The following is a 14,723-nucleotide window of genomic DNA, read 5'->3' on the forward strand; positions in this document are numbered from 1 at the left end:
CCTCGACATTGGATTTTATTTAGACTTGATGGATACTTTTTATGTACCTAGTATATCTAGGAATTTAGTTTCATTGTCTAAACTTGATGTTGTCGGATACTCTTTTAAATTTGGGAATGGATGTTTCAGTCTATATCAACGTACCTATTTGATTGAATCTGGTACTCTTTATGATGGATTATATAGATTGAATCTCGATAATCTATATGGTGAAACTCTTATGACCTCGCATCATAATGTTGGCACTAAACGTAGTTTGGTGAATGAATGTTCTGCTTTCTTGTGGCACAAACATTTGGGACATATTTCCAAAGAAAGGATGGAGAGATTAGTAAAGAATGAAATACTTCCAAGTTTGGATTTTATTGATCTGAATGTATGTGTGGATTGTATTAAAGGCAACAAACAAAACACACAAAGAAGGGAGCCACAAGAAGTACTCAGCTTCTTGAAATTATACACACTGATATATGTGGACCTTTTGATGCAAGTTCTTTCAATAAAGAAAGGTATTTTATCACCTTTATTGATGATTTTTCACGTTATGGTTATGTCTATTTACTGCATGAAAAATCACAAGCAGTGAATGCTTTAGAAGTTTATATAAATGAAGTGGAAAGGCAATTAGATAGAAAGGTGAAAATTGTCAGGTCAGATAGAGGTGGTGAATATTATGGAAAGTATGATGAAAGTGGACAACACCCTGGTCCGTTTGCTAAGTTCCTTGAGAGACGTGGTATTTGTGCTCAATACACAATGCCAGGTACACCACAACAAAATGGTGTTTCAGAAAGGCGTAATCGAACCTTAATGGATATGTTAAGAGCATGTTAAGTAAGTTAACTGTACCTGTTTCATTGTGGATGTATGCTTTAAAAACTACCATGTATTTGTTGAACAGGGTTCCTAGTAAGGCAGTTCAAAAGACACCTTTTGAATTGTGGACAGGAAGGAAACCCAGTTTGAGACACCTGCATCTTTGGGGATGTCAGACAGAAGTCAGAATATACAATCCACAAGAAAAGAAATTGGATGCAAGAACAATCAATGGATATTTCATTGGTTATCCAGCAAAGTCAAAAGGGTATATGTTTTACTGTCCTACCCATAACACAAGAATTGTTGAATCTGGAAATGCACGGTTCATTGAAGATGGTGAAACTAGTGGGAGTGATACTTCACAAAATGTGGAGATTAAGGAAGTTAGAGTACAAGTTCCTTTAACTAGTACCTTTACTTCAAGTATTGTTGTTCCTAATGTAGTTGAGTCACTCAACGATGAAGAAGAACAACAAATTAATGATCATGAAGTTAACAATGAACCTGTAGTAGAACAACCACAATAAATAGTATTAAGAAGATCTCAAAGAGAAAGAAAGTCTGCTATTTCGAATGATTATGTGGTTTATCTACAAGAGTCAGAAAATGACTTAGGTATTGATAATGATCCAGTTTCATTTTCAGACGCCATCAATGATGATAATTTTGATAAGTGGTTAGATGCCATGAAAGATGAGATTAAATCAATGGCACAGAATGATGTATGGGACCTTATAAAATTGCCAGAAGGATGCAAGAGAGTCGGGTGTAAATGGGTCTTTAAGACTAAACGTGACTCTCATGGCAATATTGAACGTTACAAGGCCCGACTTGTTGCCAAAGGATTTACTCAAAAGGATTACATTGATTATAAGGAAACATTTTCACCTGTTTCTAAGAAAGATTCCTTTAGAATTATCATGACATTAGTAGCTCATTATGATCTTGATTTGCATCAGATGGATGTCAAAACTGCCTTTCTGAATGGGGATTTAGAAAAGGATGTTTATATGGACCAACCAGTGGGGTTCATTGAAGAAGGAAAGGAACACATGGTGTGTAAACTTAAGAAATCAATATACGGGCTTAAACAAGCTTCTAGGCAATGGTATCTTAAGTTCAATGATACTATTGTGTCCTTTGGGTTTAAGGAAAACATCGTTGATCGGTGTATATACCTAAAGGTCAGTGGGAGCAAGTTTATATTCCTGATTCTGTATGTTGATGATATCTTGCTTGCAACTAATGATTTTGGTCTATTAAGTGAGACTAAGAAGTTTCTCTCTAATAACTTTGAGATGAAAGATATGGGTGAGGCATACTATGTGATAGGAATTGAAATATTCCGTGACAGATCACAAGGACTGTTAGGTTTGTCTCAGAAAACATATATTAATAAAGTTTTAGAGAGATTCAGAATGGATAAATGTTCGAATCTCCTGTTCCAATACTGAAAGGAGACAAATTTAGTCTCATGCAATGTCCAAAGAATGATTTGGAACGGAAACAGATGGAGAATATACCTTATGCATCTATTGTTGGGAGTTTGATGTATGCTTAAACTTGTACACGACCAGATATTAGTTTTGCAGTTGGTATGCTTGGAAGATACCAGAGTAATACAGGATTGGATCATTGGAAAGTTGCAAAGAAAGTTTTAAGATACTTGCAAGGAACGAAGGATCACATGCTTACTTATAAAAGATCTGGACATCTTGAGGTGATTGGATATACATATTCAGATTTTGCTGGCTGTGTGGATACACGAAAGTCTACTTTTGGTTATGTGTATCTTTTAGCCGGAGGGGCGATTTCGTGGAAAAGTGCGAAGCAGATAGTCATTGCTGCATCCACTATGGAGGCTGAATTTGTGGCATGCTTTGAGGCTACAGTTCAGGCTAATTGGTTGCAGAATTTTGTTTCAGGACTTGGAATTGTTAACAGTATTGCCAAGCCGCTGAGAATTTATTGTGATAACTCCGCAGCTGTCTTCTTTTCTAAAAATGACAAGTATTCCAAAGGTGCTAAACATATGGAATTGAAATACTTTGCCGTTAAAGAAGAAGTTCAGAAACATAGAGTGTCAATAGAACATATTAACACTGATCTTATGATTGCTGACCCTTTAACAAAAGGGTTACCGCCCAAAACATTTACTGGTCATGTTGTAAATATGGGCATTATGTCTACTCGTGAATGATGAATGTTGTTATTAATGCTTATTTGACACTCTGAGCTCATTGAATAAATAAAGTTTCTGAAATTTATGTTTTCTACTTTATGTATATGCATGTAAATTATGTTGTGGAAAACAAATTATGTTGTTATTGATGAAAATGACATTATGTTTGAACCTATTATGGATTTCTCATTATAAAGTCATATTAAAGAGAAAGGATGATATAGTAGTACATGGAAGGAAATGTGTCGATTAAAATGACATGTAACCGCCATGACTCTTATTATTTCTGTATCCTTGATTTTGATTAATGATAGAATCAATTTATGTAAGGCCCTTTAAATGCGCATTTATGTAATTATTAAATCATGAAAGTATTATAACTCATATGAGTCAAGTGGGAGAATGTAAGAAATTATGTAAATTAATTTCTATAAAGTGACTCACATGACTTAGAGTTTGGGCTTTGGGCCCAAATATGATTTAATAATAATAATAGAATAAAGAGCTCATTGGTTAACGTGAGAAATATATATATGATGATATACGTAATGAAAACCTACGTCGGATGAACGAAATTGCTAAGAGATAGATTGGGACAAAGGAAATAAAGTAATTGCTCAATTAGGATCACTCATGGATCTAGGTAAGTGCCTATTCCTTCTTGATTGTATGATTGTGTGAGAGTCATGATATGATAAGATCTATATGTGAACATTATTGTATGTGTTCAATTTACGTTCATTCATGTTTTAAATTTACATTCAAATCTGCACCTCTTTAGTGATATAGCTCTCACAAAAAATTTCAGCTCCACTACTCACCAAGACACTTTTTGAGTAGCTTCCACCAAGAAAGAGATCAAACAAGTTTAAAGCAAAAAAAACTCAATTTAAAGATTGGACCACAACAAAGGGAATTGATATATGACAAGACTTGAAAGAGTATTCAATAAAATTGACAAACAAAAATTAAGGTACTCAAGAAAAGGTAATACACAAATTGAACCTAGAGAGTGTTACTAGAATTGGATGAAGAAAATAAAAAACAGCACTACTAAAATTTTGTGTAAAATTTGCGTGACTTTAAAAATTTATGTTTGCATGACTTTAAAAATTTATGTTGAGCCAAATATTTCAAATTTAAATGTAAAATTTAAACCACAAAAAACTCAATGTCTAGCTCAAATTAGACGCTGGAATTGTACCAAAACAGTGCCCCAATTAATTATGATAAAATTTTCAAAATCATTGCCGCTTCACTCTAAATTAACACAGGTTGTAAACAAAAATTTGACTCAAAACCACATTAAAATCATTCCGTGACACCAAAGATCCTGTTTGTGATTAATACGCATAACGAAGAAGTCGGTTTTTTGACCATGATGGGGTTATTTTTTTTGTTTTTACAAAAATGGGGTCCGTTTTAAAAAAATTACAAATTTAGGCAAGTCGTGCCTAATTGGGACGACTTCATATGCAGAAGTCGTCTCAATTAGGCACGATTTCTGTCATGTCATACTAAAGTCGTGTCAACTTGGTACGACTTCTGTCCTGTCATACTGAAGTCGTGCCAACTTGGCACGACTTCTGCCCTGTCATTACTGAAGTCGTGCCAACTTGGCACGACTCTGCCACGTCATAATTTTTTTTTTATTGTTTATATATTGGGTAGTAAGTTATATAATGTTAACAATTAATTTCTTCTCATCATTACGTGTTCTGTAAAATCATTACTTCTCAAGCTATTTATTTTGCAAATTCATAACAATAATTCTCTATTTATTTTCCAAATATAATAATTTTTCATTTATCTATTTATTTCCAAATTCAATAACAATTTTCTTTATTTTATAATTAATCAAATAATCAAGTTATTGTATTACATTACCGTCAAACATGATCCATACTCGATTATCCAATTTTTTGTTTCTTAAAAATAACACTCTTAGAAAATTATGTATCAAATTAATTTTTAACATTACATAACTTACTATCCAATATATAAACAATAAAATTAAAAATAAAATAATATATATATATATATGATGTGGCAGAAGTCGTGCCAACTTGACACGACTTCTGTATGACAAAGCAGAAGTCGTGCCAAGTTGGCACGACTTCAATATGACGGAGCAAAAGTCGTGCCAAGTTGGCACGACTTCAGTATGACATGACAGAAGTCGTGCCTAATTGGAACGATTTCTGTATATGAAGTCGTGCCGAATTGGCACGACTTGCCTAAATTTGTAAATTTTTTTAAACGGACCCCATTTTGGTAAAAAAAAAAAAAACCCATTATGGTCAAAAAACCGAAGAAGTCAATCTGATATTTCTTATACAGGAAATAATAAATTTCTTTAGAAATAATGAGAAAAGTTAGATCTAGCTCTTTTAAGTGTTTATTTTGTTACTCAGTACATAGCAAAGGTTTGTATAAGTGTAACGAAATCTTAATTCTAATTGAATAATAACATAAGTTTGGAATAAACCTTGCATGCGTTCATTTTGCAAAGCATAGACAGAGTCTGCAAAATTTTTTTTTTATCAGCAATAAAATAAATTAAATTAAGTGGGATACTTCAGGGTATCCCAACCCGTATACATCAACCATATAAATAGTTCTCCATAGGACATGGAGATAGCAACCAAAAATTGGCTTAACTTACATAAAATACCCAAACTAATGAACAACATCACTTAGTGGACATCTAAACCCAACAACCCACTCCCTTAATAAGAGAGCAATTAGCACACAAAAGGTGCATCAATCATGACAATACCACCAAAGAGATGTGGAAGGACCAGAAGACAATAACCGTACCCTGAATTCTTTTCTTCATCTTTATAATAACAGCAACCTGCCATCCCCTTACCATCATCCTTTTGTTCATTCATTTCACGTTAAAAACCGTGACAGCTTTGTATTTATGCCTCCAAACTTCACTCTTATTCCACTATTATACAAGACATACATATGACTCCAACACCTCCACACCGACTCCATCCAGCACCTGCACCTACATCTTTTCCGTTTCCAACAACAAGCACACCAAATCCTTATGTAAGCAACTGTTCACATCAAAACCAACCTACAACCTTACGATTGCAGTTGCAGCCTCAAGCACATACCATGGCTGAAGCACCACAAAGATACTAAAACTGGATTCAGGAATCTCAACTGCAACCTCCACACTCTAGAATGAATATGAGAATTGGGCTCTTAGTGCAACGCCAGTTCCAAAATCCGACCTTGATAAGTGCACCTCCCAAGTAGAGTAGGCTTGTCAATACTCACCCAACCCAGTACAACCCAGCTTTAGAAATCTGCAAAAGGACTCCCTTGGCAGCACCAAAAATGCACCTAAATTCGAATCCTAGGCACCATTCAGCAGCATCATTGAGGCCCTTTAACTTCTGATTGTCCACATAATCTTAAAACTTAGTCTTCATAAACTATTTTTATAACCTCTATTTAATACAACTTACAAGCACCAAACCTTTAGTTCCTCCAGCACATCAACACCTTATCTTCCTTGGGTCACCACGGCTTCCAGCAGAGACACAAACTTTCTACACCATAAAACTAATTGCTAGAGTCCTAGAACTTGATATTAACCAACCAGATCAAGCATCATCACCAAGACAAAAACCAGAATTTTATCCAGCCTCTCAATCTGACAAAGGGTAACCAGCGAATCAGCTCCATCACAACCAACACACCATTAGTGTCCGCGCCAGCAGATCAACAAACCAATAGCACCAGCAACCACCAAGTCAGCCAACAACTCCTGCCAGAGCCAGTGAACCAGTTCAGCAGCACCTTTTAGTGATAAGTGGTTCATCAATCAACATGCACCAGCCACTACAACATTTCGGACTACCTGGTTTAACTCCATCTCCCGCAGCACCTGTGAAATTTATGATGGTGAATACTACAGATAAACAAGAATGAGCCAAAATGTGAATTTTCAATTTGAAGTTTTTCCTTTCTGACCCAATCTTGATTTTGTCTGATCACTGTCACAGGGGAGGAAAAGGATTAAGCCTAGGAACAGGAACACAAACCAATGGATGAGCCCTTGAAAGAGTTATCCCAGGTTTCTCTTCCATGTCAACAGTCTCATTGCCTCCTTTAACTTTCCATTCAAAGCACTGAATCATAGCAGCAAGATTGGTCTGTACAACCTGCAAAGCCAGTGAGGTTCCAGGACAACCTCTTCTTCCACTCCCAAATGGAATCAGATGAAAATATTGTCCCCTCACATCTAACTGGCTCTTACCATTTTCCTCTTCACTAAGAAACCTCTCTGGTCTAAACTCAAGTGGGTTCTCCCAGTGTTTGGGATCCCTACCAATAGCCCACACATTAACAAACAACTGAGTCTTGGGTGGAATCTCATAGCCCCAGATAGTGCAGCTTTCAGACGATTCTCTGACAATTAATGGACCTGTGGGGTGAATCCTCAGGGTTTCTTTGACTATAGCTTGTAGGTAAGAAAGGTTGACAAGGTCTGACTCTTCTACTAATCTACCACTTCCAATCACAGCATCAATCTCCTCCCTTGCTCTCTCCATCACATCTGGGTGGTTAATCAACTCAGCCAAAGCCCATACGATTGTCGAGGCTGCAGTGTCTGTTCCTGCCATGAACACGTCCTTCAAAATTTAGAACTATACCATCAGTTTTTCATGTTCGACAAATTCTGGATCCAACACAAAAACTACTTAAAATTGTCAGTTAAAATCAGTTCTGAACCTAAAATCAATTATTTAATGTAAAAACACACATGTAAACATTTATCTTACATCAATTAACTGATATTTTAACATAATTCTGGATCATCTAACGTCAATCAAAGCATACAACGGGTCGTGAGTCCCTTATTTGCATCATAGCAATACGGTAGAGTAGAAGTCATTAAAATCTTGTGACAGAAAGTGACTTACCAAGATGAAGGCCTTTATGTTCTCTTTTGTCAATTTTATGTCAGAGTTCTCATTTTCATGTATGTCCAATAATACATCAAGTAGATCCTTGATTTGACCATCTCCTCCATTTCCCACTTCCTTTCTCTTCTTCCTTTCCTCTTGATGCTCCTTGATCGCCCTCTCCATCATGGTGTCAAACCTGTCTCGAATTTCCTTGAGTCTTTTCCCGAACCCCTGGACATCCCAGTTCTTAAAGAAGCAAACGAAATCTGACACATTAAACTTCCCAATGAGAAGAACTGTGTCTTGCACCAACTTCCTCACCTCTTCAGCTTCACTGTCATCTTCAGAACATGTTTGGCTCATAATCATCCTCGACACAACGTTATTCGAGAGCGTCAAAAGTTCTCTCCCAACATCAATAGCCCCGCCTTCCCTTTCTTGAGAACAAGCCTAAGAAACCTTAACGTCTCTTCCCTTTCCGACATGCATATTTTCTTCATGAATTTCCAATAAGGTCCATACGGCGCTAAAGTGAAGTTCTGGGAGCCATATGTTAGAAAATCAGCTGCAGAACTTTGCGGGCGGTTGGAGAAACTGGTTTAGTGAGTTTTGAGGAATTCTCTAGCAGCTTCGGGTGTGGAAGCATTGACAGAAGGCACAGAGCCAAGGAAAAGATGCATTATGGGTCCATAGCGAGTAGAGAGCTTGTGAAGAGCCTGGTGAGGTATTGGAGAAAGAAGGTGGAGATGTCCAATGATGGGTAAGGCTTGTGGACTTGGTGGTCTATTACTCTTGTTTCGTTTTCTGCTAAGTATGGCTCGAACCACGATTGTGGAGACTAAACATGTGATGAACAGCAGGATATAGTCTTGGTAATAATCAGCCATATTTGATTAAATGTTTGGCAAGTGAATGAAAATATGTTGGTTGGCAACGTATATAAGGAAAAGATTTCTAGTTAATGTTTGCTAAATTTCTAGTTCATGTTTGCTACTCTTGTCTATTTTAATCCTTTTTAATTTATTTTTTAATTAAAAATATTATTATAATGTGGTGTCAAGCATATATTTTTATTGTATTATTTTTATTGTATTTAGTATCAAAGAAAACATTTCCATTAGCATTTCTAAGTCAAAGTTGACAATGGTGTAAGCATCATTAATTAAATTCATTAATTTTTCATTTTTTTAATTAAAGTTGTCAATTGTGAAGAAATTATGACAATTTTATTTAAATTTAACTTGTCAATTCGGTTGACAACTTCAGTTAAATTATTTTTAAATAATTAATATTTTTTTTAAAAATTCATATAATAATAATTTAAATATTGTTTAAAATTACATGAAGTGAATAAGAATGTTTAAAAATTTGTATTTTATAAATAAATAATATTAAAAAACTTAAAACTAAATGTTATTTTGACATAAACAAAGTTATCTTAAATCAAGTTGGATCAAAGTTGCTTGTCGATTTCTACTTTAGTTAAGACAACTTTCGAAAAAACTAAAACATGGTTTGTTGAACGAGCCTTCAAAATAGACATCATGTTACACACATGCCATTATTATCCAGAAAATATCATGACCTTACTTAGAAAAAATCAACAAGATTCAACTATATGTTTTGTGGAAAGGTTTAATGCAGAAAATTCTGAATTTGATATCCGAGAATTAGCCACCCCCCAACATGATCGACAACATCAGTCATATACAGTTAAATTAAATGATTGGTGGCCACTTCCAAGCTCTTCAACTTCTCTATCGTCACGTTATTACCGTTTGTTCCACTTGTCATTTACAAATAACAATATTAATTGATCTAGTTTACAACCTCCACACGATTAGAAAGACCTATAAAGTAGAATTTCATTCCGTCGAAGCGAGGATTATTGGTCTAGTTATACCAAGCCAAATTTCATACCCGACCTCACATGCAACGTAAAGACTCGAGACGACCAATTACATCTCGTTTGCATAATAAAATGGATCAACCAATTCAGAACAAGTAAAAAAAAATGTTCTTACTGTCGCAATGAAGGTCACAACAGAGAAAATTATCTATTTAGACAGTAGAATCATCCTTTGTAATGTTATTCTCATCAAATATTTTAATATCATATTATTTTAATGACTTATATTCAATAATTTAATTTATTTTTTAATACATTTATTTTAGCATAAATACATGTATATTATTACTTTTTACATATTATATAATCTATACTTTCATATATTATATAATCTAAAAATTTATACATAAACCATCACTACAAGAAAATGAAGATTTAGCTGCCAAATATTTGCGTGGGCCAACTGTGGACGCAAATATCATCGGCCAAACGGACGCAAAACCCAAGCAAACTTAATTTAGACGCAAAACGGACACACCTACGGATTTATTTATTTATTTTTTAAAAAAAATTCATTTTGCATCAGCCATGACCCACACATAGTTTAATGTATGCGTCGGCCACGACCCACGCATAGTTTAATGTATGCGTCGGCCACGACCCATGCATGTTTATATTTTAGGTTTTTAAAATTTATTTATTTAAATTTATTTAATGTATAACATTATAAGAATTATTTTAATATTTAATTCTTTATTTTATTTATTTTAAAATTATTTCTTTAATATTATAATAAATTATTTAATTATTTAATTTTTAATATAATTAATTAAATTAAATTTATTAAATTAATTAAGTGTTTGATTTAAAATTAATTGAGTAAAAGAAAAGACGTATTTAAATTATTTAAATGTCATATAAAATATTTTATTATTTTAAAGATTATTTATTTTAAATTTATTTGATTTATATATTGTCATAAATATTTTATGTTTGAAATTATGATATAACATAATTTTAGTAATTTTAGTAGACTTAGTTCTTAATAAATGTAACATAAATAAGTAAATTTCAACTGGATATGATATAGAATGAACTTAAAATCATGGAATAGAGTTCATGATTACATTTTGGATTATAAGTTAATAATCCTAGTCCATTGTCAAGGTAAGAGTTGAACTAAAAAGTGCATTGTAAAGGTTGAAAGAGAGTATCATAAGCAATTTGAGAACTATGAATCATTTCGTGATAGTATATAGAATTACCTTATAATCAATATAGTTGATTATTAGATTTTGGATTAAAATAAAATAAAATAAATTTTTGAAAGTTTTAATATAATTTTTATTAAATTTCCCTTAAATACTTAAGAAAAACTTAAAAAATAAATCTGTTGAATTTTTTTTCCATCCCTTTATGCGTGGGCATTGGCCCACGCTTATGCGTCCATTTTTTTCGTGGGCTTGGCCCACGCAACGTGCGTCCAACTCACTGGCTCACGCCAATTTTCATTTGCTTCCAAGGTTTTTTCGTCGGAACTATGACCCACGAAAATCCGACGCTCATGCGTCCGTTTTTGGCCTTTTGAGTCCGTTTTTGGCCCACTCTAAATCATTGTTTTCTTGTAGTGCATATTCTATTTTTATAAGTGTATTTTTAAATTTAACAATATTTAAAAAATAGTCAATATTTTTAATTTATCACACAAATCATTTTTAATCCAATTTATTTAAAATTTTTATAAAAAAATAATTTTAATTCTTCAAATTTATATATGATTTTCTTGAATAAAACAAAATTAAATTTTGGTAATATTTATAAAATAATTTTTTTAACTATATATATTTTTTATTTTGAAAAAATATTAATTATCATTGATTTTGAAAAAAAATTCAAGTGAACTTGCCAACCGAATTGATAACTTCAATTTAAATAAAATACACTAAAATTGTCAATCCAATATTCAATTTTTTCACCATTTATTTAAACTTGTCAATCTGATTGACAATTTTAATTAAAAAAAATAAGGTGACAGATTAATGAATTTAATTGATATTACGTTTACCATTTTGACAATTTTAACTCAGAAATGAAAATTTTCATAATACATGGTAATCTATTTATAGATAAAGAATTGTTAATTAATGGGCAAGCCTAAAAATATTTAATTATTTATTTTTTAATTATTTTAGTTATTTATTTTATCTTCGAAAGAATTGATCATATTTATGTGAATATTCACTTCTCAACTTTTGAACTAATATATAAATTAACAATTTTGAAAAAATATGTAAAGTAATAATTTTTAGGAAGACTACTATATAAATTTATAATATTGTAGCGTACGGTTTCATCAAGGCTTACACAAAAGAAAAAGATATAAAAATAATGTAAGGCGATGGCAGATTATAAACTATAATTTCTTTCTTCCAGTAAAATAATTAAAGCTAGTTTGACCCGTAATAGCCTTTTTTTTTTGTCAGCAAACACGTAATAAATACGTAATATATTAAAAATTATTGCCCTTCTTCCAAATATAAAAGCTCGTTTTTTGGCCGGCAATTAATTGGTCAGATATATAACATTTCTTAACCTTCAAATCATATGACACGTGTTTTAATTTAAAGGATACGTGGAAGATAAATTAACATAGATTAATTGAAAATTTGTTATTACGTCTCGGGATCGAATTTTATTTGTAATAAACAATTTTTTATTGTCCGTGTCTGATGATTTTATGTAGTGAATAAAAAATTAAAATTCTAATTCAAACTTAACATATTTGACTTTAATAAGATTATCCAAATTATGGCCTTTTTAATAACTTTTTACATAATATTTTATTTTACAATTGTATGCGGCAAATTCTAGAAAAGAAAAGTTTCAAGTCCCCATCATTTTATGTATTTTTATTTTAACTATCAAATATATTATTTGTTAATTTGAATATCTAATAAATTTTGAAATTTTAGTTATCTTCCTAAAAAAATATATATTGATATTTATGGTCCTGTAGAAACTAATTGAAAGAAATATTATGAGGTAAAAAGTTGTAGAAACTGATGAAACGAAATAACACGAAATTGCAAAACTGGTACATTTATTTTTTATTTACTTTAATAATATATAATAAAATTACAGTTACTGGAACACTACAAAAAAAAGTGTATATTGTGGCGGTTATTTTCGTATAAACTGGCGTTTATAACCGCCACAATATACGCTTGTGGCGGTTTTCCAAACCGCCATAGAACTGGCCGCCACAAAGTTTAATGTGGCGGTTTTACGTTACCTGCCGCAACACCCACCACTTTAAACATAGTGTAAGTAGTGGCGATTTTTATATGTAAATAATGTCAGTTATAACTGTCGCAATTTACATTCATTGAAAAAGATTTTGACGCCATAATATACGTAAGTAGTGGCGTTTTTAACTGACGTAATTTTAATTCTAAATAAATAAATTTTAATCACCACTTTTTTATAATTTTTTTATAATTTGATTTATACAATTATAAATTATGTGAGACCTTATGCATCCTATAATATCCATGTCCCTATCAGAATACCTTGTATATCTCTTATATATTGATTCTTTATTTAATTAAACTAAGGAATCTAGCATTCATCTTAATATTTGTTACTGCTTTGTCTATCACAATATTAAATTCAGATTATTCAACCTCCTTTTTCACCTTTCCTTTTTTACCCTATCTAAAACCTAATAATCTAAATAAACTGAAGGAGTAGCATCACCAATCATAACACTGTTCTACTGCTATATCTTTATACACTTGACTATTTGTCTCTCTTGGTTTAAGTCCACCTTTTTTAAGCGTTATTATTGATAATATTAAGTTACATTTTTTTTCTTATTGATAATATATCCAACAGTCCACTAATGATCATACCAATAGTGACTTTTCTCCCGTGATCATTCCAATATCGACTTATTTTGACTGCATCTCACATTAACCACATCTTTGTCCTTGGCATTTTCTAGCCCTACATAGAGAGCAGTTTGATGCCTATCTTTTGCCCCAAACTCCAGCCCAAAACATATTTTCTGAAACAACAAATAAAATCAGCACACTGCAACTACATTCTTCAAATACTATCCCCCTTCATTTCATGCATGGTGAAATCAAATTCAAACTCTAATAGCAGCTAACACACATATAAACTAAGGTGTTCATTTCCGAAGAGAAGGAATAATATCTTGCATGGAGTTGCAGATTTGTTATGACTGCAAAGTGCTGCAAATGATGTGAACACATTGCTCCACGATAACTAGTTCAAGCCAGCATCATTCAGTAAAGGTAATAATCTCTCGTAGACAATCTTTTACTTCTATCTATCTTCTTATCCATGTAACATTTTAAACTTTTTTCTTTATGAAATATTATTAAAATAGAAATGAATTTTACTCCTTGTCTCCACATTTATATTTTTCAATCAAATTCAAATAATAAAAAATATATTTTAAAATGAGTAAGGTAAAATTTAAAAGAAAAGAAAAGGTCAATTGTATATTCGTATAAAAATGTATTATTTTAATTAAAATGAATACTTTAAAAAGAATTAATAAATTTTAATGAAATAAAAGTTGAGATAGATACATTGGCATGAGAACAAAAACTAGAATTTATAGGTTGTCGGCGCTGAAGAAGCTGAGAACCATGTCCATCAACCATACCAGGGAGCATTCCTGGTACCTACTTATTCCATTGATGAAAACACATCAGTAACATTTATATGCATAGTATACTGCCACTGTGCATTTGGGTCTTTCTTCTTCTTCTGTTTTTTCTTTTTTCTATCCTCATTATCTTTTGATTTCTTTTTAGAAGTAGATGCCTTAGAAGGCAGGTCCTACTTTATTTCCTTCTTGGCAGGCTTCTGAAAATTTGCCATCATTAAGGTATCAGACATACCATAGATT

The 14,723-nt window shown here is 32.3% G+C and overlaps 1 pseudogene; it reads right to left on the reverse strand.

The window, feature by feature from the left end:
- Positions 1 to 5,526: 5,526 nt before the first annotated feature.
- LOC137814102 (cytochrome P450 93A3-like) lies at positions 5,527 to 8,857 on the reverse strand (annotated as a pseudogene).
- Between the last annotated feature and the right edge of the window lie 5,866 nt (positions 8,858 to 14,723).

The sequence above is a fragment of the Phaseolus vulgaris genome, chromosome 1 (assembly GCF_000499845.2).
Source record: "Phaseolus vulgaris cultivar G19833 chromosome 1, P. vulgaris v2.0, whole genome shotgun sequence".
Taxonomy (NCBI): Eukaryota; Viridiplantae; Streptophyta; class Magnoliopsida; order Fabales; family Fabaceae; genus Phaseolus; species Phaseolus vulgaris.